Source organism: Durio zibethinus, unplaced genomic scaffold (genome assembly GCF_047325235.1).
Source record: "Durio zibethinus cultivar Kanyao isolate XHJ-2024 unplaced genomic scaffold, ASM4732523v1 HiC_scaffold_3, whole genome shotgun sequence".
In the NCBI taxonomy this organism is placed as follows: Eukaryota; Viridiplantae; Streptophyta; class Magnoliopsida; order Malvales; family Malvaceae; genus Durio; species Durio zibethinus.
Window position 1 is genome coordinate 2,820,626 of NW_028323044.1, and position 5,000 is coordinate 2,825,625.

Consider the following 5,000-nt stretch of genomic DNA (forward strand, 5'->3'; position numbering starts at 1 on the left):
AAGTTCGATTTTGAGCCACGGTGCCCATGCTTGGCTCCAGCATGTGCTGGTGCCGCATTTTTTTCACTCGGGACAGCATCGCCGGAGCATCGCCGGAGCATCGCCGGAGTACCGCCGGAGAACCTGACCGGCGGCATTGGGGTTCCGGCGATTGGGAGGGGGGCCGGGGGGGTGTGCGCACATGATGTGCGATGGGTGCTGGTACTTGGCCTTGTGTTGGCCCCCTATCCCTCATCAAACCTCTGAGAATTCACACCCCCTTAAAGAGCATTTGAGATTTTACAGGTTTGCTACCAGTAGCCGTTAAAGTGTCTGAAATGGGGACACTTTTTTCAAACGGTCACAAAATCTTCTCTACTTCGAGTTTTTAGCTGAATTTTTTTGTGCATGCCAACAAAAATAGAAGGATCATGCCTACAAAATTTGGGGCCAAAAATCCTTATAAAAAAATTTTAAAAATTCCCGAACCGCAAAAAGTTTCGAAAATCGTGAAAAATAGAAAACGAGTCATCTTCCAACGAAACTTCACGTGAAGGCTTAGGGGACCATTGTATGAATTTACAAGCCATAAAAATGGCATTGGCACGGCAGAAATTTGAAGATGTGCCTAAACCCACCAGGGCCCAGCGTGTGCCGATGGTGCTCGAGGCAACCGCCCGCACCAAGGCCCAGCGTGTGCCGATGGTGGTCGAGGCAACCGCCCGCACCAGGGCCGATAGTGTGCCGATGGTGCTCGAGGCAACCTGTCGCACCAGGGCCCAGCGTGTGCCGATGGTGATCGAGGTAACCTGCCGCACCAGGGCCCAGCGTGTGCCGATGGTGGTCGAGGCAAGTTCCCGCACCAGCGCCCAGCGTGTGCCGATGGTGCTCGAGGCAACCGACCGCACCAGGGCCCAGCGTGTGCCGATGGTGCTCGAGGCAACCTGCCGCACCAGGGCCCAGCGTCTGCCGATGGTGCTCGAGGCAACCTGCCGCACCAGGGCCCAGCGTCTGCCGATGGTGCTCGAGGCAAGCGCCCGCACCAGGGCCCAGCGTGTGCCGATGGTGGTCGAGGCAAGCGCCCGCACCAGGGCCCAGCGTGTGCCGATGGTGCTCGAGGCAACCTGCCGCACCAGGGCCCAGCGTGTGCCGATGGTGCTCGAGGCAACCGACCGCACCAGGGCCGAGCGTGTGCCGATGGTGGTCGAGGCAAGCGCCCGCACCAGGGCCCAGCGTGTGCCGATGGTGGTCGAGGCAACCTGCCGCACCAGGGCCCAGCGTGTGCCGATGGTGCTCGAGGCAACCGACCGCACCAGGGCCGAGCGTGTGCCGATGGTGCTCGAGGCAAGCGCCCGCACCAGGGCCCAGCGTGTGCCGATGGTGCTCGAGGCAACCTGCCGCACCAGGGCCCAGCGTGTGCCGATGGTGCTCGAGGCAACCTGCCGCACCAGGGCCCAGCGTGTGCCGATGGTGGTCGAGGCAAGCGCCCGCACCAGGGCCCAGCGTGTGCCGATGGTGGTCGAGGCAAGCGCCCGCACCAGGGCCCAGCGTGTGCCGATGGTGGTCGAGCCAGGAGCCCGCACCAAGGGCCGGCTTGTGTCGATGGTGTTCGGGGCAACCGCCCGTACCAGGGCCCAGCGTGTGCCGATGGTGCTGGGGGCAAGCGCCCGCCCCAGGGCCCAGCGTGTGCCGATGGTTATCGGGGCAACCGGCCGCACCAGGGCCCAGGGTCTCCCGATGGTGCTCGAGGCAACCGCCCGCACCAAGGCTCAGCATGTGCCGATTGTGATCGAGGCAACAACCCACACCAGGGCCCAGCTTGTGCCGATGGCGGTCGAGGCAAGTGCCCGTACCGAAGGGCAGCCTATGCCGATGATGGTCGATGCATGTGCCATCACCATGCGTCATCATGTGCCATTGATGGTCGAGGCCTTGGCCGAAGTTCGATTTTGAGCCACGGTGCCCATGCTTGGCTCCAGCATGTGCTGGTGCCGCATTTTTTTCACTCGGGACAGCATCGCCGGAGCATCGCCGGAGCATCGCCGGAGTACCGCCGGAGAACCTGACCGGCGGCATTGGGGTTCCGGCGATTGGGAGGGGGGCCGGGGGGGTGTGCGCACATGATGTGCGATGGGTGCTGGTACTTGGCCTTGTGTTGGCCCCCTATCCCTCATCAAACCTCTGAGAATTCACACCCCCTTAAAGAGCATTTGAGATTTTACAGGTTTGCTACCAGTAGCCGTTAAAGTGTCTGAAATGGGGACACTTTTTTCAAACGGTCACAAAATCTTCTCTACTTCGAGTTTTTAGCTGAATTTTTTTGTGCATGCCAACAAAAATAGAAGGATCATGCCTACAAAATTTGGGGCCAAAAATCCTTATAAAAAAATTTTAAAAATTCCCGAACCGCAAAAAGTTTCGAAAATCGTGAAAAATAGAAAACGAGTCATCTTCCAACGAAACTTCACGTGAAGGCTTAGGGGACCATTGTATGAATTTACAAGCCATAAAAATGGCATTGGCACGGCAGAAATTTGAAGATGTGCCTAAACCCACCAGGGCCCAGCGTGTGCCGATGGTGCTCGAGGCAACCGCCCGCACCAGGGCCCAGCGTGTGCCGATGGTGGTCGAGGCAACCGCCCGCACCAGGGCCGATAGTGTGCCGATGGTGCTCGAGGCAACCTGTCGCACCAGGGCCCAGCGTGTGCCGATGGTGATCGAGGTAACCTGCCGCACCAGGGCCCAGCGTGTGCCGATGGTGGTCGAGGCAAGTTCCCGCACCAGCGCCCAGCGTGTGCCGATGGTGCTCGAGGCAACCGACCGCACCAGGGCCCAGCGTGTGCCGATGGTGCTCGAGGCAACCTGCCGCACCAGGGCCCAGCGTCTGCCGATGGTGCTCGAGGCAACCTGCCGCACCAGGGCCCAGCGTCTGCCGATGGTGCTCGAGGCAAGCGCCCGCACCAGGGCCCAGCGTGTGCCGATGGTGGTCGAGGCAAGCGCCCGCACCAGGGCCCAGCGTGTGCCGATGGTGCTCGAGGCAACCTGCCGCACCAGGGCCCAGCGTGTGCCGATGGTGCTCGAGGCAACCGACCGCACCAGGGCCGAGCGTGTGCCGATGGTGGTCGAGGCAAGCGCCCGCACCAGGGCCCAGCGTGTGCCGATGGTGGTCGAGGCAACCTGCCGCACCAGGGCCCAGCGTGTGCCGATGGTGCTCGAGGCAACCGACCGCACCAGGGCCGAGCGTGTGCCGATGGTGCTCGAGGCAAGCGCCCGCACCAGGGCCCAGCGTGTGCCGATGGTGCTCGAGGCAACCTGCCGCACCAGGGCCCAGCGTGTGCCGATGGTGCTCGAGGCAACCTGCCGCACCAGGGCCCAGCGTGTGCCGATGGTGGTCGAGGCAAGCGCCCGCACCAGGGCCCAGCGTGTGCCGATGGTGGTCGAGGCAAGCGCCCGCACCAGGGCCCAGCGTGTGCCGATGGTGGTCGAGGCAACCGCCCGCACCAGGGCCCAGCGTGTGCCGATGGTGGTCGAGGCAACCTGCCGCACCAGGGCGGAGCGTGTGCCGATGGTGGTCGAGGCAAGCGCCCGCACCAGGGCCCAGCGTGTGCCGATGGTGGTCGAGGCAACCTGCCGCACCAGGGCGGAGCGTGTGCCGATGGTGGTCGAGGCTGCCGATGGTGGTCGAGGCAACGTGCCGCACCAGGGCCCAGCGTGTGCCGATGGTGCTCGAGGCAACCGACCGCACCAGGGCCGAGCGTGTGCCGATGGTGCTCGAGGCAAGCTGCCGCACCAGGGCCCAGCGTGTGCCGATGGTGGTCGAGGCAACCGCCCGCACCAGGGCCCAGCGTGTGCCGATGGTGATCGAGGCAACCGACCGCACCAGGGCCCAGCGTGTGCCGATGGTGCTCGAGGCAACCTGCCGCACCAGGGCCCAGCGTGTGCCGATGGTCGTCGAGGGAACCTGCCGCACCAGGGCCCAGCGTGTGCCGATGGTGGTCGAGGCAAGCGCCCGCACCAGGGCCCAGCGTGTGCCGATGGTGCTCGAGGCAACCGACCGCACCAGGGCCCAGCGTGTGCCGATGGTGCTCGAGGCAACCTGCCGCACCAGGGCCCAGCGTGTGCCGATGGTGGTCGAGGCAAGCGCCCGCACCAGGGCCCAGCGTGTGCCGATGGTGGTCGAGGCAAGCGCCCGCACCAGGGCCCAGCGTGTGCCGATGGTGCACCAGGGCCCAGCGTGTGCCGATGGTGCTCGAGGCAACCGACCGCACCAGGGCCCAGCGTGTGCCGATGGTGGTCGAGGCAAGCGGCCGCACCAGGGCCCAGCGTGTGCCGATGGTGGTCGAGGCAAGCGCCCGCACCAGGGCCCAGCGTGTGCCGATGGTGGTCGAGGCAAGCGCCCGCACCAGGGCCCAACGTGTGCCGATGGTGCTGGGGGCAACCGCCCGCACCAGGGCCCAGCGTGTGCCGATGGTGATCGAGGCAACCGCCCGCCCCAGGGCCCAGCGTGTGCCGATGGTGGTCGAGGCAAGCGCCCGCACCAGTGCCCAGCGTGTGCCGATGGTGGTCGAGGCAAGCGCCCGCACCAGGGCCCAGCTTTTGCCGATGGTGATCGAGGCAACCGGCCGCTCCAGGGCCCAGCGTGTGCCGATGGTTATCGGGGCAACCGGCCGCACCAGGGCCCAGGGTCTGCCGATGGTGCTCGAGGCAACCGCCCGCACCAAGGCTCAGCATGTGCCGCTGGTGATCGAGGCAACAACCCACACCAGGGCCCAGCTTGTGCCGATGGCGGTCGAGGCAAGTGCCCGTACCGAAGGGCAGCCTATGCCGATGATGGTCGATGCATGTGCCATCACCATGCGTCATCATGTGCCATTGATGGTCGAGGCCTTGGCCGAAGTTCGATTTTGAGCCACGGTGCCCATGCTTGGCTCCAGCATGTGCTGGTGCCGCATTTTTTTCACTCGGGACAGCATCGCCGGAGCATCGCCGGAGCATCGCCGGAGTACCGCCGGAGAACCTGA